Source organism: Hordeum vulgare, chromosome 5H (assembly GCF_904849725.1).
Source record: "Hordeum vulgare subsp. vulgare chromosome 5H, MorexV3_pseudomolecules_assembly, whole genome shotgun sequence".
Classification (NCBI taxonomy): domain Eukaryota; kingdom Viridiplantae; phylum Streptophyta; class Magnoliopsida; order Poales; family Poaceae; genus Hordeum; species Hordeum vulgare.
In genome coordinates this window covers 187,663,324-187,686,073 of record NC_058522.1, presented here as the reverse complement: position 1 = coordinate 187,686,073, position 22,750 = coordinate 187,663,324, and positions in this window count along the sequence as shown.

Here is a 22,750-nt window from a genome sequence, read left to right as displayed (position 1 = left end):
TTTTTTGTGTTACTACTATTTGATTTCGAACTTGATTTTTATTTCAAAACAAACTTTCTCAAACTTTCTCTTTAAGTATTTATGATTATGTCAACATTTTATTTGGCTGTTTTGAGCATATATTTTCTGTACTTTATTTCTAGGCTTTTCTTAAATATCCTTTTTGAATATTTTTATTTATGAAATAATTTTATTTTGTTTTGTAACTTGATTCTCTTGACCCATATTTAGTTCATTTCGCATATTTGTTTTATAGTTTCTCATTTGGGAAAATTTTCATACTTAACCGCTTTATGGTTTTGTTTGACTTGTACTCTACATGGTTATGATTTCAAAGAAGGTCTACTAGGTTTTTATTAATTGTTCTCGGGACATAAAACCTTCTAGGTGATCACTCAAGTTATTCAAAAAGTAATGCTAGGTAAAGCCAGTTGACAAGTGCTCTTGGGCATGTCCCCATATAAGATGGTTTACGAAAAATCCTCTCATTTACCCCTTGAGTTAGGACATAAATCTTATTGAGCAATTAAAGATCTGAATTACGGATTTCAACCTGCTAGTGAAAAGTGATTATTTGAAATTACTTCTCTTGATGAGTGGAGAACACAAGATTATGAGAATGCCAAGTTAGATAAATAAAAAGTTAAGAGATGGCATGATAAAAGGATTCAAGGGCGAGAATATAATATTGGTGACCAGGTATATTATACAATTCGCGTTTTAGATTCTTTGTAGGGAAACTTATCTACAAGTGGGAAGGCCCTTATGTCGTCAAAGAAGTTTAACGTTGTAGAGCGATCAAGATCAATAATTCTGAAGGCACAAGTCCAGGGGTTGTTAATGGGCAAATAATTGAGCATTGTATTGCATGCACACCCATTAATTTGGAGATAAAATTATTATTCAAGTAATTACCTTGGAGGCGTACATGAGTGAAACCTTCCATAACACTCTAGAACCATAAAACAGGAATAGGTATGTGATACGGTAACAAATCGACTCCAAAACTCCCGTAAAAATACTTTCTGAGTGTTCTAGAATATTTACAAATTTCCAAAAAAATTAAACACCTAGGAAAGTGCATGAGGGACCACAAGCGCAGGATGCCCCCTCCCTCCCCCCTCCCCCCCGCCCGTGTGAGCCTGTGGGACCCTCGTGGACTTTCCTGATTACGTTTTCCTTCCAAAAACTTGTCTTGCACGGGAAAAATCATTATATATACTCCTCGCTGTTTTTACCAGCGCATCTCGAGTTTATCCTATGTTCCTGTTTCACGCTGTTTTGACACATCTAGGTCATGATGTCATCACAAGATTCATATGAGGAGAGCTATGTTTCACACTTCGTCACAAACACGAGGATATATGGTGATGTGGAACCATATAATTCGCCAACAGATACGAAAGAAGAAGCCAAGATGATGCGGATAGAGGACTCAAACAAGGAGGAAGAAGAGATTCCCCTACCACACCCTCAGGATATGCATGTGGAATTCAAGAAATCAAGTCTCCGAAACTTGGTGAAAAAGCTCCAAGAACCCCTTTACCCATTTTCGCTATGTGCACGAAGACGCCATGTGGCTACACCACCAGATTTGGGATTTGGAAAAAGAAGTTAATAATATTAAAGAGGAAACCGCATGCTCAAGTGGAAAGAGGAGAACAAAGCCAGTACTTCATCACCACCATTGCCCGAGAAGGAAACTTGAGTACACAGGTACGAGAACCACCTTACCTTGTTTGAAGCTGGGGTGAGGTGCCTAATAGTCTGAGTAATATTAGTTTCAACATTAATGGGTGTACCTGAAATGTAGTGCTTTATCCTTTGTCCATTTACCACCTTCAGGTTAGTACCTGCGGCATTATTGATCTTTATGGCTCTAGAACAATAAACTTGTTTGATAATATATGGTCCTTCCTATTTGAAGAGAAGTTTACCTGGAAAGAACCTAAGACGAGAACTATATAGTAAAACATATTCACCCACTTTGAATTCTCTCCTTTGGATCCTCTTGTCATGCAATCTTTTGACTTCTCTTTAAACAACTTGGCATTATCATAGGCCTGGGTTCTCCATTCATCAAGTGAGCTAATTTCAAATAAGCTCTTTTCACCTGCAAGCTTGAAATCATAGTTAAGTTCTTTAACAACCCAAAAATCTTTCTGTCCCAATTCGAGAGGTAAATGACATGCTTTTCATAAACCATTTTATAAGGAGACATACCCATAGGATTCTTATAAGCAGTTCTATAAGCCCACAAAGCATCATATAATTTATTAGACCAATTCTTTCTAGATCTATTGACAGTCTTCTGCAAAATCAACTTTATCTCCCTATTGCTCAATTCAACCTCACCACTAGATTGAGGATGATAGGGAGACACAACTAGTGTTGTGATAGAAGTGTTGTGATCAGCACTACTAGTGGGTATAGCCTCAACCCACTTAGTGACATAATCAACAACAACAAGAATATGTGTATACCCATTGGACTTAGGAAAAGGTCCCATATAATCAGAACACCAAACATCAAATGTTTCAATAACAAGAGAATAATTCATAGGCATTTAGTGACGTCTACTGATATTACCAATCCTTTGACACTCATCACAAGATAAGAGAAACTTACGAGCGTCCTTGAAGAAAGTAGGCCAATAAAAACCGGATTGCAATACCTTATGTGCGGTTCTATATCCTGCATGGTGTCCTCCATAAGCTTCGTAGTGACACTTCCCAAGAATTTGTTCGTGTTCTTGCTCACGTACACAATGCCTAACAGTACCATCCACACCTAATTTATAAAGATGTGGGTCATCCCAGAAATAGTGTCTCAAATCATAAAAGAACTTTTTCTTCTGTTGGTAAGTAAAACTAGGGGTATAAACTAAGAAACAATATAGTTAGCATAGTTTTCATACCAATGAGTATTATGAGAAACATTAATGGCAGCTAATGGCTCATCAAGAAAACTATCATTAATAGGTTGTGGGTTATCAAGCACATTTTCAAATCTACACAAGTTATCAACCAGGGGATTCTCAGCCCCTTTCCTATCAACAATACGAAGATCAAACTCTTGCAACAAAAGAACCCACCTAATAAGCCTAGGCTTAGCATATTTATTTTCCATAAGATACTTAATAGCAGCATGATTGGTGTGGATAGTAACTTTGGAATCAACAATATAAGATATTAACTTATCACTAGCAAACACAACTGCTAGAAACTCTTTTTCAGTGGTAGCATAATTCCTTTGGGTAGTGTCCAAAGTCTTACTAGCATAATGAATAACATTCAGCTTCTTATCAACTCTCTGTCCTAGAACAGCCCCAACATCATAATCACTAGCATCACACATAATTTCAAAAGGTAAACCCCAATCAGGTGGCTGAACAATAGGTGCGGAAATTAAAGCTGACTGAAGAGTTTCAAAGGCTTCTACACAATCATCATCAAAAACAAAAGGAACACATTTTTGCAAAAGATTGGTAAGAGGCCTAGAAATTTTAGAGAAGTCTTTAATAAATCTCCTATAGAAACCAGCATGACCAAGGAAACTTCCTATACCTTTAATATCCTTCTGGCATATCATCTTCTCAATAGCATCCACTTTTTATTTATCAACCTCAATACCTCTTTCAGAAATTTTATGGCCCAAGACAATACCTTCATTAACCATAAAGTGGCACTTCTCCCGATTCAAGAAAAGATTTGTTTGTTCACATCTCTCCAAAACTTGGTCAAGGTTGCTTAAGCAATCAACAAAAGAAGTTTCGTATACGGAGAAATCATCCATGAAAACCTAAACAATCTTTTCACAAAAATTGGAGAAGATAGCAGTCATACATCTTTGAAAAGTAGCAGGTGCATTGCATAAACCAAAAGGCATATGTTCATAAGCAAAAGTTCCAAAAGGGCAGGTAAAGGTTGTTTTCTCTTGATCCGATTCTGCAACTGGTACTTGACAAAAACGAAAACAACCATCCAAGAAACAAAAGTATGTGTGCTTAGACAACCTTTCTAACATTTGATCAATAAAAGGTAAATGGTAGTGGTATTTCCTAGTATCTTTATTCAACTTCCTAAAGTCTATCACAATCCTATAACTAGTTACTATCCTCTAAGGAATAAGTTCATTCTTATCATTAGGAACAACAGTAATACCACCCTTTTTAGGAACACAATGAACTGGACTCACCCATCTACTATCATCTATGGGGTAGATAATACATGCTTCCAGAAGATTTAATGTTTCAGTTCTTACCACATCCTTCATCTTCGGATTTAAATGTCGTTGGTGGTCAACAACGGGTTTAGCATCTAGTTCCATATTAATCTTGTGCTGACATAGAGTGGGACTAATGCCCTTAAGATCCTCGAGAGTATATCCTATAGCGGCACGGTGCTTCCTTAGAACTTTGAATAATCTTTTTTCCTCGTGCTCTGAAAGGTTAGCACTAATAATAACATGCTATATTTTATTTTCATCAAGATAGTCATATTTTAGAGTATCAGGAAATTGCTTCAATTCAAACACAGGATCACCCTTAGGTGGACGAGGACCTCCCGAAGTTTCAACAGGCAAATTATGCTTAAGGATAGGTGGCTGCTAAAAGAAAACCTCATCTATTTCATTCCTTTCATTCATATGCAAATCATTCTCATGCTCAAGCAAATACTATTCCAAAGGATCAGTAGGAGGCACAACAATTGCAACAAGACTAAAACTTTCATATTTACTAGGCAACTCTATATCATGTGGTTGTATATGAAACTTAGAGAAATTAAATTCTTGAGACACACCACCAAAGTCGACACTAACAATCTCCTTAGCACAATCAATTTGAGCATTAACAGTATTCAACAAAGGTCTACCAAATATAACTGGATAAAAGCTATCTTGTGGAGAACCATGAACAAGAAAATCAGTAGGGTACTTGATCTTAACACATAAGACTTCAACATCTGTGACAATAGCAAGTGGCGAAATAGTATTTCTGTCGGCAAGCTTAATAGTGACATCAATATCCTCAATCTCACCAGGTACGATATCGTTCATGACTTCTTGATATAAAGTAAAACGAATAGCACTTGTGCTAGCACCCACATCACATAAACCATGATAGCAATGATTTTGAATTTTAACAAAAATAACAAGCATGCAACTACGGATCTATTTTTATTTTAAAATCAGGACTAGCAATTCTAGAAGCATTGTAACAAAAGGAAATAAAACGTGCATCCAATTCATCAACTAAAAGATCTTTAACCAAGGGAATGCTAGGTTCAACCTTAATTTGCTGATAGAGTGTAGGTGTTCTAACATAACATATCCTAACTACAGAAGAAACCTTAGAGTGTTGTTTAGTTCTAACAGGAAAAGGTGGTTTCTCAAAATATGTAGTAGGAACAACTAGATCAACATTGTAGACAATAGTTTTATCTTCTTTAACCTCGGGAGGTTTTTCCTTAATTGCTATAGGAGGATGGTATTTAAACCACTTTTCCTTAGGAATATCAACATGAGTATAAAAAGATTCACCAAAAGAGGCTACTATTTCACAGTCAATTACATACTTGGTGCTAAATTTCTGAAAGGCACCTCTTTCCATAAAAGATTTAACACAATCAAACTCAAGATTTATACCACACTCATTACCTTTGTCGATCTCCCAATCCTCATTGTTGCACTTAATATTTTCAAGAAGATCCCATTTAATTTAAGTAGTCTTCTTAATAAAAGGACCAGTTGAAGAAGAATCAAGCATATTTTGATCATTATCAGAAAGTCGAGCATAATTTTTTTGAAGAATTATTGATCTTGAGAGCTCATGATTGGGGCATGTATGAAGCATATACTTGAGCCTTCCCCAAGCTTGAGCGATACTTTCTCCTTCACGAGGCCAGAAGTTATAAATATAATTCCGATCACGATGAACCAAATGCATAGGATAAAATTTCTGGTGGAACTCCAGTTTCAAATGATTCCAATCCCATGTATCAGTATCATCACATAGCCTATACCATGTCAATGCCTTTCCCTCTAAAGTTAATAGGAACACTTTCTTCTTAGCCCTGTCTCTAGATAAACCTGCAAGCTGAAACAATCCACAAAATACATCCACATAAATTAAGTGCATATCAGGATGTTTAGTTCCATCGCCTGCATACTGATTAGCTAAAAGTTTCTCAATAAGGCCGACAGGAATTTCATAAGAAATATTGTCAGTAGCTTCACTAGGTGGTGGAGAGGCAACTCTAGTGGTGTCCGGTCTAGGTGAAGATACCCCGAACAAGCCTCTCAAAGGATGACTTTCCATAGTGACAAGTAGCAATAAATTTCAGCACGTACCAAAAATATTTCCTTACCAATTTCCACTAACCAAAGGCGCTTCACTCCCCGGCAACGGTGCCACAAAAGAGTCTTGATGACCAACAAGTATGGGGGATCAATTGTAGTCCTTTAGATAAGTAAGAGTGTCGAACCCAACGAGGAGAAAAAGGAAATGACAAGTGGTTTTTAGCAAGGTAGTTTCTGCAAGCACTGAAACAAGTGGTAACAGATAGTTTGGTAGCAAGATAATTTGTAGAGAGTAACTAGGGAAAATGTAAATAAAGTGCAGCAAGATAATCCAATCGTTTTGAGTGCAAAGTACAGGCCGAAATAAGTATGTATAGTGATCCAAACATTCTTGAGGACACACGGGAATTTCATCTAGTCACTTTTACCATGTTCATTTGATTCGCGTTTGCTACTTTGATGATATGATATGTGGGTGGAGCGGTTATTGGGTGTTGTTCTTACTTGAAAAATCCTCACACTTATGATTACCCCCTCTCGCAAGTATCCACAACTACGAAAACATAATTAATACAAAGTCTAACCATAGCAATAAACATTTCGATCCAAATCAGACCCTTACGGAATAGCGCATAAACTAGGGTTTAAGCCTCTGTCACTCTCACTACAGGAATTGGGCATCTTACCGTCAGGACTCTACAGACGGCAAAGAGGTTATTACAGATGACAAAAAAAAATTGTCAGCCCATGACGGCAAAAAATGTCGTCAACCCATGTGCCCGCATAACGCATCTTTGCCGTCAGCGCCCGGTAGAGCAGACGGCAAAATGTTTGCCGTCAGTGGAATTATGTTGCCATCATCTTCTTTGGTAGACGGCAAAAAAATGGTCAGAAGACGGAACGACCTAGCTAACGGACGATGTTAGCCCTTTTTACCGTCTTCCTCACCCGTACATGACGGCAAAATATGGCATTTTTTCTGTCGTCTTCCTAACCTATACATGACAGCAACATATGTCGTATTTTGTGTCGTCTGCCTAAGCTGTACATGACAGCAAAATATATCATATTTTTCTCCGTCTTCCTAGCCTGTACATGACAGAAAAATATGGTCAATTTTTACCGTCTTCTGAACTTGTACAAGATGGCAAACCACATGGTGGGGCGCCACATTTGTTTGCCTTCATGAACATGACAACAAAGAGCATAAATAGACAATTTATATAACATAATCCATACAACATATATCTATAACATAATCCATACAAGATATATATATATATATATAACATAATCCATACAACATATATATATATATAACACAATCCATACAACATATATATATATACATACATATATATATATATATATATATATATATATATATATATATATATAAAGTAATCCATACAACATATATATATATATATAACATATATATATCTATAACATAATCCATACAACATATATATATAACATAATCCATACATCATATGTATAACATCCATAATCCATACATCATATATATAACATCCATAATCCATACATCATATATATAACATCCTTAATCCATACATCATATAACACATCCATAATCGATACATCATATATATAACATCCATAATCCATACATCATATATATAATCCATGTCATAATATTTGGCATTACTACATAAAATTTGGCATTACAATAAATGTCTTCATGTCAATATTGTAGTCCAAAGAACATCTGTATGACAACCTACAAGATGAAGTCATACACATATGTCAGATTTTGGCGCACAATAAATAAAGGTTATCCAGTTCTTGGCACACAATAAAATTTGAGGAACACACAGAAAATCTCCAAGCAGGGAGACTCACAAATAAAAAACATAACTGGCAACTGCATGGTGATCGGACATGTTTCATTACAAGTAGGAATAGATTGATAACGATGACAAAAGAAGAAACAAAAATACAAAAATAAGTGATGGAACAAGCCAATGTGATTCTTCGAGGAAACGGAAGGGCCCCTCGAAGAGGACCACCCACATGTCAGTTTAAAACTAGAAGAAATAGGTACTTATTAAAAATGGAGCACCTCCCACATGTATTATTTAGTTCCTTCGTCAAATACACATAGATATATCAAGATTTAAAGGGCCAAGTAATTCACCAATTTTTTTAATACAAACGAATAATTTTATATTGTATTATATGGCTAAGAAATAGAGATAATTAGAGCAAAACTATATTTCCATGTGCAGAATAGTAGAAGCATCTCTGCACATGATATTGCACAATACAACCGCAATAATGAGAGGTAGTTCTAATAGACATTGATGTTATATAGTAAGTTATTGGGCAGTGGTAGCACAATCCCGTGATTAGCATGGCATGCGGTAGCACAATCCTGTGATTTTCCATTGTCACATGCAAAATACAGTACTACCAACACAATAAAACAAACTCAATAGAGTACTACCAACACAATAAAACAAACTCAATAGAGAAATCGAAGGCATCCCACTCGTGCATCCTGGAGAGGTTTTGAATTACCATGGTTTAAAAAAAAACTGTGCTGCCAAACAGCACCTAGCATCCTGGAGAGGTTTTGAATTACCACAGTTTAAAAAAAACTATGCTGCAAAACATCACCTAGCATCCTGGAGAGGTTTTGAATTACCACAGTTTTAAAAAAATTGTGCTGCCAAAGTAGGCCTTAGACTATTGTGATACTGCAACCCGACATCCTGCACCCGACCTCTTTTGTCAACATATCTTCCAATGCATGTTTCTGTTCTTGCCAGAAAGTGGATTACCTTCTGGAGCTTGAAGTCTATGACTTCTGCTCGGATGAGTTGAAACTAAAACTTCAAACTCCTCGATAGGTAGCTCTCTGGTCATTATTCAAATTTAAATTTTCCAGCTCTGGTATTGGTTTGATTGGGACATTAAATTTGGATTTGGACCACATGGTCAATTTTTCATTTCATACAATCAAACTTTTATAAGAAATGATAATTGGGTTAATCTTTTGTGCAACTAGCAAATGCTAGTTATGATTCATTTTTACTAGTTCATCATAATTCATTTCGACAAGAGACTTGCTAGGGCCTACATATTTACAGCTTCACAAGTTCATTTTGACAAGAGACTTGCTAGGGACTAGATATTTACAGTGAGCTTAACCCTGTGTTCAAGAAAGCATTCTTAAGCGTTGAGAGATGGCAAAGAGCGCTTCGCTTTTGCCCAATTCTAAAATATTTAGGGATAGCTATTCATGTTTATCATATATGAGAAAAACAATGACATGGTATTAACAATTACAACATATTAAAAATTCTTCTATGTCATTCTATGGGTTCAAATGGGTCAAATACATAGCTTCAAGTGGTCTCGTAATCATGAAGATCTCAAGTGGTCTCTACTTGTAAATGAGATATGGAGGCACTAACCATAGCACATCTCAAAGATGCGGAGAACCATCAAGGTTATTCCCAGGAGCATGAGCATGTGAAGATCCAGCATTATTTGATCCATTGGTCGATGGATGCTGCATGAAGTATTACATGGTTAGAATGACACTCGGACTAAGAAATGCAATAATGATCCTTGCAAATATTTTAGTTAACTAACCGTAGGATGCGGAGTAAGGGCAGAAAAATCAAAAACGGGCATACCATTCTGGGTACAATAAGCCTGCAAATTATGTTAAGAGCGGTGAAGGTTAAGCACCGATAGTAAAAGACTAGATGTGTTGGCTATTAAGGAATTGTGATTGGCTATTAATGAACTAACCGTAAACATCTGAAAGTCTTGAGTATTTAGTGCCCACACCGCCTGCTGCGTCCTCTCATCAGCCAGTCGCCTCTCCTCTACTCTCTCCACTGCCCTTTCCTCAGCCGTCAGTCGCCTCTCCTCGGCCCTCTCTGCCGCCCTCTCCGCAGCCGCCCGTCGCCTCTCCACTATCAACTTCTCCTCGAGTAGGCACTACCGAATATGGCATCACAATCGCATCTTCAAATCCAACATTATGTAAGAATTACAAAAAGCATATGTAGAAGGGCTTGTATAGAATACCTCCATCTCGGCCCTTGCTGGAGTCGCGCGTTCACATACAAAATATTTTGGGAGAGCTAGCCAAGCCGTGTGCTCAGCTAGAGTGCGAGTGGAGGACCTAGGAAACATGTCTCCTACAATAGCCTCTTTGCCATGTTAATTCCCCTCTCAATCGATCATAACCAACTCGTGGTCAAGGGGCTCCGATGCCACATCATAGTCGGGCCCTCTCAACTTTGTTGCCGCCTCTCTAACTTTGGTCAGCCGATTGTAGGAGATCTGGCTGGTGTACGCAGACGATGTGTCAGACGGATCATAAGGCATGGCTTTTCTGAACGATGCCTTATGGGACAAAGCATAACCAATGAAAAGGTTGGGCTCCGGAGCTTTGTGGTGAGCCGCCTGCAACCAAACCAACATGATTAGGAATTCATCACAAGGATTAATTGAAAACATGTATGACAAGAAAGAACTTATGTAGAACAAATCGATGGGAGGAAAGATATACCCAACGTTTCGTGAATCCCTTAAGGCTCAAGTTTCCTTGATGGTGTGGTGGATCTTTCATTGCCTTTCGCCGATTTTTGTAATCTATGTGTTTCAACATATACTCTTTAGAACACTAGTAGTCCACAATCCGCTCCCAGCACTCGCCCTTATCGACACACCATCTAGGAGTAACCTAATTGATCATTTGCATCTCATATACGTCAAAAGGAAATCAAGTGCCAACAAGTTGAGGAAATAAAAAGGATGAACATGATTTATTTACCTGCATGTACTCCTCCTTTGTAAGAAAGATTTTCGTAGACGGTGTCTTAGTAGCCATCTTATAGCCCTTAGATGCCTTATTAGAACGGACGGCAATAATGTGCGCATCATAGAACATATTGCGCACAAGCTTCTTACAGTGAATGTTGACGTTCACTTGTGCCTCCTCCAACTTTCCATCCTCGCATCTATAGAAATCCTTCAAATACACGTGAGATCAAACGAGATTAGAAATTAACTAGATACGTGTTACATAAAAAAGTGTGATTAAACTTAATGATTACCCAAATTTCGGCAAAGACCTGCTCGGCTTTGTTGTGAACCTCAATGTTGTTGAATGTACCAACATCCTCACAGGCTTTGTAGTGGTCCCAAGTTCGTGCTACCTCCGGAATGTTCCCCTCCCCTGGCAAAGTAACCATGCCAAGGAAATGCTCCTTAAGGAGGATCCCAATGACGATGTTCACGTGTCGGCACTTACCCGACACCTCATTACCTGCTTTTGTCCAGGTGCTACATAATGAGAAGCCAAAGTTATGAGAAATTGTTGCATACAATGAAGGTAGAAAAATGGGAAGCCAAAGTTAGTTACCTTACTCCATATGGAGTAATGCATGGCCTCTGCTCGACAGGTTCCCCTTGTTTTGGGAGACTTGATGCACCATGCAGGAACACAGAGTGACCCTCAAGAACTGCAATTAAACCATCATCCTCCTCCTCGTTTTCATCAGGCACGGGGGAGTGAGACATCATCTCGTCCTCATGCACGGGGGAGTGAGACATTGTCACGTCCTCACGCACGGGGGAGTGAGACACCGGCTCATCCTCGGGCAAGGGGGAGTGAGACACTGGCACCTTTGACCTCACCTCCTGAGGTGGTCCAGCGGCAGGTGGTGGCGAGGAAGGCCAGACCGGATTTGTCTTACCCTTTCCTCCACGTCCACCTCTTACTTGACCTCTTCCTCGATGAGGCTGAGCATGGGAGGGTCCCTCAGGAGGATCGCGAGAAAACTAGTGATCAGATTTCTCGCTATCTTGAGTGGGGCCTTCTGTGCCGGAGCACTAGCAGTCCTTTTCCTATGCGGTCCCACCATGCTTAACTCACCTACTACAACAAATAGTAAAACAATTAGTACGAATACAACAGTACAGTTCAAATAAATAAGCATAAGTTCAAAAAATAATCCCAAATGAGAATTACAAATTAAGGAGATTATAGCATAAATACAACTTTATAGTTCAAACAAATAAGCAGAAGTTCAAAATATAACAAATTCAACATTACAACATGTTCGGGATCATGGTAAAGCAACTAGTACAAAATCAACATTACAACTAAGAATAGTCGGGATCATCTAGATCACAATCCGGCTCTTCTTCTTCCTCTTCCTCTTCCTCGTCATCATCAGTATCACGCGTGTCGTCAAAGATGTTGTTAGAGTGTTGGCCGTCATCAACACTATCATTGGCAATGCCTTGGCGTAACCGCTCAAGCATGGATAGGTCCTCCATGTTTGTAACCTCTTCTTCTTCCTCTTCTTATTCTTCCTCTTCTTCTTCTTCTTCTTCGTCATCATCACTATCAATGTGTACTTCCATGGATGCATGGATGTTGCGACGGCCTCTAGGCCCATGTTCTTCTTGGAAGAATTCTCCATCATATGTGTCAGGGTTGATGTGAGTTTGATAATCCTCTTCACTCGAAGAACATTGTTTACCAAGAGGCGTCACATCACACACGGCATCCCAACCCTTAAGATGCGCCTTCTTTTGACATGCGTACTTGAGATAGAAAACTTGTGTCTCTTGTTGAGCCACAATATAGACATCCTCGCATTCTAATTTGCTGTCTTGTCGAATTTCAACTAGCCCAATATCATCTCCCCACCTAACCTTCTCCGGATCAAACCAATGTAATTTAAAGACAATGACTTTTGGAGGATTTGCCCCAAAGTAATGCAGTTCATATATTTCATCAAGTCCTCCATAATACTCAATTCCATAGCAAATAGTCGACCCTCCTGTGTTTCTTGCTTTTAGAATGGCCCGATGTTCCTCGTTCTCATGTGTGCGAAGTGATATCCGTTGATGTTGTATCTCTCGAACGTACCGACCTTATAGTCAAAGCCATTAGCAACTTGTTTCAACTCGTTGTCCAATATTGACGTGCCCTACTAGTTTAGGAGAGAAGGATCGGTGAATTAGTCGCACGTAATACCAACGTAGGTTCTTCCATAATAAGAAGTATATATACCTTTCCTTTGAACCAAGAAATGAAACCGTAATTGCCGTCTCCGTTTCCAGCAAGAAGCTCATACTCTTCGAGTGAATCACGTTCGACCCCTCGATTTGAGAATTGAGCAACGAAACCACTGAGCAATGAGAAATGAGCGGAGTTAGACACAAACATATGAGTAAGTGTTACATGATGTACCGATCACTTACTCAATGTATGGCCGCACTTGTTTTAAGTTGGTGAGGATATACAACGTAAGGAAGCTCCACTCTTTCACATCGAGATTCTTTGAACCAGAAGCACCCATAGGTCTGAGTTGCCCTTTGAAGAGGCTGAGAGTGAATTCATGTTTGGGGTCACCAGTATTGTAACGAGACTTCGCATTATGCAAGCTTGGAATATTGGCCCCATAGCATGATGTCGTGAAGTTTGTCACCTCTTCCGCCAAGAATGCCTCGGCTATGGATGCTTCAATTCTACATTTAGCTCGAAGAGTCTTTTGCATTCTATCAAGTCCATAGCACCAACGTTTTGCACACGGCCACCCAATCTTTCCTCAGATGGGAGGTGTAAAATCATATGTTCCATCGGATTAAAGAAGCCTGGTGGAAATATCTTCTCTAGCTTGCAGAGCAACTCGGGTGCCCGTTTTTCCATGTCATCTATCACAATACGAGAAACTTCTTTAGCACAAAGAACACGGAATAAATAGCTAAGCTCTGCCAATATTTCCCAATCATCCTCACGGATATAGCCTAAATCATCACCGACATTAACCGCTCAAGCCATATGTGCCAATCATGACACTTCAACCTGTTGAGCTTCAATTTATCAAGATTCACTGGCCTCATTATATATTCGCTGAATACCCATCAGGGAACACAAAGTTTTGAACCACATGAGTATCTCCTTCTTTAATTCCCTTGTAAGAACAAACCTAGCCCATGGCGTCGTCCATTTCTTCCGGTCCATGCGTTGCCGCAAGTTTTGTTTGGGTCTACCACATAGCTTCATCACATCTAGTCTAGCCTTAGTATTGTCCTTCGTCTTCTCAGAAATGTTGAACAATGTGCCCAAAATGGCCTCGGCGATATTCTTTTCAGTGTGCATTACATCAATGTTATGTGGAAGCTCGAGCTGATGGAAGTAGGGGAGATCCAAGAAGCATGGCCTATGAGTCCAGGCATGTTCTTCATTATATCCCAAGAAATACCCTGGACGGATGGGATCAGGCTCGAGAGAATCTAGTTGATTACGAATCTGTTCACCCGTCATCTGACGTTGTGCCGAGTGTTCGACAACTTCACCTTTCATGAAGTTCTTCTTGTCTTGTCTGAATGGATGGTCGGGAAACAAATGTTGTCTATGGAAATCAAAGCAAGAATACTTGCGACCATGTTGCAGCCAACGACACTGAAGGTTTGCCTTGCATCTAGGGCTTGGCAACCTCCCATGCAGAGACCACCCCATGAAAAGTGAAAACGCCGGTAGCTCATGCATTGAGTACAGGTACCAAATGTGCATATTGAAGTTCTTCCTGCTAGCAGCATCGTATGTCTGTATCCCATTCACCCAAGCTTCTTTCAAATCATCTATCAGTGGTTGGAGGTAAACATTTATATTCTTTCTTGGATACTTGGGCCCTGGAATTATCAATGATAGGAATATGTGCTTGCGTTGCATTAGGACACCTGGGGGGAGGTTGAGGGGAACAACAAACACATGCCAACAACTATATGTCTTTGAGACAAAACCAAACGGATTGAACCCATCGAGTCCGATGGCGACTCGTGGATTCCTTTCCTCTTTTGCTTTCTCAGGATGTAATCGATCGAAATTCTTCCATGCTTGGGCGCAAGACGGATGTATCAACATTGGTCTCCCATGATCATCCTTGTCGTGTCTTATCCCATATTTCTGCCATACCATCTGTAAGGCCGTATCTTCGTTCAAGTAAAGGCGTTGAAGTCTTGGCAGGATTGGAAGATACCGAAGAGCATTTGCAGGGAATTTGGTATGCTTCTTCGTACCATCAGGGAGGACTCTCTCGGTATACCTATAGGAGCCGCACTTGACACAATATTTGTCATCTGCATACTCTTTTGTAAATAAGACACATCCGTTTGGCAAGCGTGTATCTGCTCATAGACATTGCTTGTTCGATCGCATTCAACTGGCATTGATCTGTGTAGTCGTGAAGAGGTTGTTGTGACGAATTCAACATTTCTAAGAACGCCCTTGCGGACTCCTCTGGTTCTTCCTCTGATCCCACATCACGTGCATCGTTGAAGTCAGCTACCATGACATCGATCCCGGCACTGTCATTGTCGGTGTGCCGACGAATGACCTCCTCTCTACCACGTTCAGTCTCGTCGTGAAAGGTCCATCGTTTATACCCGGGCTTAAACCCATGCTTCTGCAGATGTAAAGACATCGTCTTCTTTGTCTGTTCTTTATAGTTTTTGCACTCCAAGCAGGGACACCAAATTTTTCTCTTTGCACTAGCAAATGTTGCCTCTATGAGTTTATTGGTCTTGTCCACCCACTCAGCGGTCATTCCAACCTGACTAGGGTGGCCAGTGTACATCCACTCACGATCATCCATAACGCTACTTGCACTAACAATACGGGTATTTTGTTCAGATTCATGAAGTTAGATATAATGTAATTAAATGTAGATACATACCAAATTACTTTTGTCATATTATTTACGTCATAGTTTTATTTTTTATAATACAAAAGGGAAACCAGCATTCATGGATTCAATCCTATCTCTAATAGGTAAATATGGGTCGTAATCCCACCCGAGTACGTGTAGATTGGGTTCGTTCCCCGTGCTCCACTCTGGTCCAAGGCAAAATTTCAGCAGCACCTCCCCGTTGTTCTCCTGGTACACGCCTCGACAACAAGCCAAGAGAATGTGTACCCAGAGAACAAAGGGGTGGTGCTAACAAAATTTGCCTCGAACGAAAGTAGAGAGCACGGGAAACGAAACCCAATCTACACGTACTCGGGCTGTCCATGGATAACGTGGGAAATTCGAAAGGATGACGGTTATAAATATGCAAACACATGCATATTTATAGGTGCTGCCCTTTCGAACGGGAGACGCCTAGGTTACGAGACTTGACATGAAAGAAAACTCTAGCTGCATCAGATGATGACGGAATAGAGCAAATAGGGAAGGGGGGAGAGATGATAGTCGAGCTCACACCTAGATTGTAGAGGCGGAAGTCAAATGACGAGGGTAACGACAACGGGACCGATGGTGCTCCTCGAGACGAAGAGAAGGTCCCTACACATAAAAAGCACGGACACAACCAACATCAGCACTAATTCATCACAAGGATTAATTGGCAACATGTATAGCACCGGCGGCGGCCGGTGAGGGCACCAAAATAGTTATGACATATAGTTTGAGTTTATATTAAATCTATGATCAAACTTTAACTCCAGGATGTCTTATCTATACCACTATATAGTGTATCATATTTGAATGGATCCATATCATGAATCCTGATCGTTGGTATCCTCAATCTAACGGTTCAAAGCAATGAGATTCGCATGAGCAGTACCAATCAGCTCCCTCCAATGTATTCTAGGACCATCGCATTACAAAAACGTGCATGCCGCTCAGGCAATGCTGCGGTCAGCAGAGGACATGTAGCATATAGTGTCATACATATAGTGTATATAGTTTATGTTTTTTACAACTATGTCAGGAATCAATAGGAACTACACTCCTTTAATATATATTTTTTACAAGGATAATATTCCTTGTTGCATTCATACATATAGTGTATTATTCCACAAATCTATTTGTAGCATAGCCTAATGATATTTTTCTTCAATGGGAGGAGGGCACTGGTGGCCAAGTCTGAGCTTTGTTACCAATGGGAGGAGGGCGCTGGTGGCGACCGGAGATAGTCAAGGAGGTCTAACCGACGGTGGCGCGAGAATGGAGCGGTGGGGTGGCCTACCCTCCCGCCATGTTACGCAGAGGGACGACGACGGTTAGTCACCGGCGGCGTCAGCCAGGGAGGGCACTGGCGGTGCTGGAGGGAGGCCCGACCGGACGTATGGTGGAGGGAGGCCCGACCGGAGGTGGCCTACCCTCCCGGCATGTCGCGCAGACGGATGACAGTGGCCGGGGAGGGCACTGGCGGTGGTGGAGGGAGGCCCGACCGGAGGTGGCCTACCCTCCCGCTATGTCGCACAGACAGACGACGGCGGCTGGGAGGCTCGCTGTGAACCATAGATATTTTCACTAGAGGAAGGGAACCACTAGTCGCGAGAGGGAGGGGCTGTTGCGCTCGTTGTTTTTTATCCGGTATGTTCTTTTTCCACTCCCGGGAGGTAGGCCACCTCTGTTTTTAGTCTTTCCCGTCTTCTATACGATGTACCTGACGGCAAAGACTAATTTTTGTCGTCTTCTCTTGCTAATCCAAGACGGCAAAACTGCCTACCGTTTGGGTCAGTTCACAGGAGCGTGGACATCTTTTTTTGCTGTCATCCGTAGCGTAAGTAGACGGCAAAAATCGTGCCTTTGCCGTCATCTACCCAAATATTTGTCGGCAAAACTATTTTTTGCTGTGTGGTTTTTTTTGCCGTCTGCTTTTCATGATTTTTGGCGATACTAGCTCTTTGTCGTCTGCCCATGACGGCAAACTTCCCATTTGCCATCTGCCCCGATGATTTGCTGACGGCAAAGATTATACCTATCATCAATATATTTGATTCCTGTAGTGTCTAGCAACCCATCATCTAATTACTACTCCATTAATGGTGAAGTGTCATGTAGTTGACAATCACATAATACCACTAAGAGAATCACAACATACATCATCAAAATATCGAACGAATACCAAATTCACATGATTACTTGTGACATGACTTCTCCCATGTCCTCAAGAACAAAAGTAACTAGTCACTCATCGTCATGGTGTTCAAGATTAGATGGGTATTGAATAACATAAAGTATCTAAACATTTAATATGTCAAGAGGCAAACCAACTAGCATCAACTACGATAAGTAATCAACACTACAAGCCAATAATAGGTACCAATCTGAAGTTCTGACACAAAGATTGAATACAAGAGATGAACAAGGGTTCAAGATGAGATGGTGCTGTTGATTGTGATGATGAAGATTGGTCCCCCACGATTAGAGGGTCGTTGGTGATGACAAAGGCTTCTATTTCCCCTTCCTAGAGGGAAATGTCCCTGGCAGAATCTGCCCGCCAGAGAGAAAAAGTGCTCCTGCTCTAGTTCCGCCTGGTGGTGGCGGAGCCTCGTCACGAAAGTCTCCCGATAAAAATTTTAGGGTTAAATGACTTATATACAAGAAGGAGTAGGCCAGACGTGGGCCAGGGGCTGCACACAACATCAGGGCGCGCCCTAAGGGGGCACACCTGGTGTTCTGTGGGCACATGGCTTGCGTCCTCAAGTGGATCTTTGACCCAATATTTCTTATATATTCCAAAATAATTCTCTATGCAGTTTCAGCCCATTTGGAGATGTGCAGAATAGGTATCTCTGTTGTAGCTTTTTCAAGCTCTGAAATCCAGTTGCCCGCATTCTCCCTCCTTATGTAAATCTTGCATATTAAGAGAGAAAAGGCATTAGAAATACTCCATGAAGTGTTATATTGATCAAAAACATTATAAATAGCAGCAATAAAAAATTATGCAAAATGGACGTATCAGTGCCCAGGTATCGCATCACCATCACTTTTACCATCATTACCTATCCAAGTTTGATCCTTAGTTCTCATGACTTACAGGAATAAGATCTTAGTATGAATTTAGTGTTCAGTGTTTGCTTTGTGATCTATCTATGTAACCGTGTGTGAGAGTTATATAATCGACTTTAGTTGAGTTTGAGTGCTTTACCCTTGTAATAATCATGACAATTAAATAAAATACAAAGGGATCATATGCTAATCTCATAGGAAGTAATGACTTCACATACGAAAAGTATAGTTGATAAAATTTATTGGAAGTTAACAAATATAGTCATTGATGCAATTCGTGAAAGAATAACGAATGGGAGAGATCTCAGACATAAATATACCATCTGTCGGTGCAAGTTTGCACCCGATCACCTATGGGACCTTTCGCCCCTTTGTGGTTCGGAGGGGAGGTCGTGTGGCATGGTACGTCTCCAACGTATCTATAATTTTTGATGGTTCCATGCTATTATCTTGTCAAACTTTGGATGTTTTGTATGCCTTTTTTATATTTTTTGGGATAACTTAGTAACTCAATGCCAAGTACCTGTTCCTGTTTTTTCCGTGTTTTTGACCCTTTTCAGAGGAGAATAATAAACGGAGTCCAAACGGAATAAAACTTCCGAAAAGATTTTTTTCCGGAATAGAAGATACGCAGGGGGCGTGCGAACCAAGGCAGAGGCCACCAGGGGAGGCCACAAGACCCCTAGGCGCGGCCAGGGGGGCGCCTAGCAGGCTTGTGGCCCCCCCTGTGGCTCGTCTGCCTACTTCTTCCGCCTATAAATCCCCGAAAAATCCAAAACAAGGAGAGACATCCGCGAAAATACTTTTCCGCCGCCGCAAGCTTGTGTCTCCGCAAGATCCCATCTGGGGCACGTTCTGGTGCCCTGCCGATGGGGGATTCAGATACGGAGGGCTTCTTCATCAACACCATTGCCTCTCCAGTGAAGCGTGACTAGTTCACCATAGACCTTCGGGTCCATAGCTAGTAGCTAGATGGCTTCTTCTCTCCCTTGGATCTTCAATACAAAGTTCCCCATGATCTACATGGAGATCTATCCAATGTAATCTTCTTTTGCGGTGTGTTTGTGGAGATCCGATTAATTGTGTATTTATGATCAGATTATCTATGAATCTTATTTGATTTTCTTCTGATCTCTTATATGCATGATTTCATATCCTTGTAATTCTCATTGAGTTGTGGGTTTTGTTTGGCCAACTTGATCTATGATTCTTGCAATGGGAGAAGAGCTTAGTTTTGGGTTCATACCATGCGGTGACCTCACCCGGTGACAGAAGGGGTAGCGAGGCACGTATCGTGTTGTTTCCATCAAGGGTAAAAAAGATGGGGTTACATATTGGTTTGAGTTTATCCCTCTACATCATGTCATCTTGCTTAAGGCGTTACTCTGTTCGTCATGAACTCAATACATTAGATGCATGCTGGATAGCGGGCGATGTGTGGAGTAATAGTAGTAGATGCAGAAAGTATCGGTCTACTTGTCTCGGACGTGATGCCTATATGTATGATCATTGCCTTAGATATCATCATGACTTTGCCGGTTCTATCAATTGCTCGATAGTAATTCGTTCACCCACTGTAATATTTGCTATCTTGAGAGAAGCCTTTAGTGAACACTATGGCCCTCGGGTCTACTTCACATCATATTTTCAGCCTTACACTTTTACTTTGTTGCACTTTCCGCCTTCAAATCTCACCTTGCAATCAATCGTGAAGGGATTGAAAATCCCTTTGTAGCGTTGGGTGCAAGTTTGCTGTTTTTGCGCACGTACATCGGTGCTTCATCTTGATACTCCTACTGGATTAATACCTTGGTTCTCAAAACTGAGGGAAATACTTACTGCTACTGTGCTGCACCAGCCTTTCCTCTTCAAGGAAAAAACCAATGCAAGCTCAAGATGTAGAAAGAAGTGTTTTTGGCGCCGTTGCCGGGGAGAATCAAGTGAAGCTTATCGAAATAACCGTCGCAAACTCATCTCTTGCATTTACCTTTTTGCCTCTCGTTTTCCTCTCCCCCACTTCTGAAAAACAAAAATTTATAATAATATTTACCTTTTTCGCTTGCTTTCCTTTGCTTGTGTGCTATGTGCCTTCAATATGCTTGCATCTTCGCTTGCAGAAAATCTAGTGATATGGATCCTCAACCACTTGCTAATCTCTTTAATAGATCCAATTATGTTGAACCATTTGCTAGTGAGTTGCGTGCACTTGACTATCTCTATGGAGTTTTGTTTGAGATGCGTGAATCTGAAAATCGTGATGAAGAAATTTATGAAGTGATTCACGAGGGCTCCTTGAATGAAAAGCATGATTGAAATGATTTCATTATAAATTCTATTAATGACAATCATGCTAAAAATATGCAAAACCCTAAGCTTGGGGATGCTAGTTTTTCTATGTCCACTACTTGTTGCAATGATCATGATTCGGGTAATGAGTTTTCTTATGATCTTGAAAATATGTGTAAGCCTCATGATGAATATGATATTTGCAATAATATTGAAAGTGGGTTTCGCGAAGTCATGACTTTAGTTGATGATAATCCCACTATTTTTTAAGAGCGTCAACTTTGCATGCATGTGGATCATGAAAAGAATATCCTTTCTGATAGCTATATTGTTGAATTTGATTATGATTCCACATGTAATTGCTATGAGAAAGGAAAATATTGTGGTAGAAACTTTCATGTTACCAAATTACCTCTCGTGATGTTGAGATTGCTATTGTCTCTTTCTTCTTCCTTGCATATCGTAACTATTGGTTGTCTTGACAATCTGTTGTCCTATAAAATGCCTATGCTATCTTTTATGTGATTTTCACATGTTTCATGATGCTCTCTTCGTGTCTGATTGCTATCTTTTATGTGAGCATCATTAAATTATCAATGCCTAGCTAAGGGCGTTAAACAATAGCGCTTCTTGGGAGGCAACCCAATGAATTTATCTTTGATTTTTGCTTTCTGTTTTTTTTATTCCACACCATCATAATTCTTTTATGATTGTGTTTTTTGTGTTTCTTTTTGTGTTTGAGCCAAGCCAAACCTTTATGACTAGTTTGGTGTTGGTTGTTTGATCCTGCTGGAAAAAGACAGAAACGTTTCGCTCACGAAATCATGTTTCATTTTTATCTAGAAAGAGCTTTTGAGTTGATTATTTTTGCTCCTCGTTGATATGCCAATTTCCCAAAATGTCGAAATTTTTCAGAAATTTTGAGATACCAGAAGTATACGAAGTATACAGATTGCTACAGACTGGTCTGTTTTTGATAGATTCTGTTTTTTGTTGTGTTGGTTGCTTATTTTGATGAAACTATGGATATTCTCGGGGGGGTATTAGCCATGGAAAAGTGAGAATACAATAATCTAACATTAATATAAATAGAAATCAAGTTTGCTACAGTACCTAAAGAGGTGGTAGTTTGTTTTCTTGTGCTAATGATATCACGAGTTTCTGTTTATGTTTTGTGTTGTGAAGTTTTCAAGTTTTGGGTGATGTTCTCATGGACAAAGGGATAAAGAGTGTAAAGAGCTCAAGCTTAGGGATGCCCAAGACATCCCAAGCAAAATTCAAGGACACCAAAAAGCCTAAGCTTGGGGATACCACGGGAAGGCATCCCCTCTTTCGTCTTCGATCCATCGGCAACATTACTT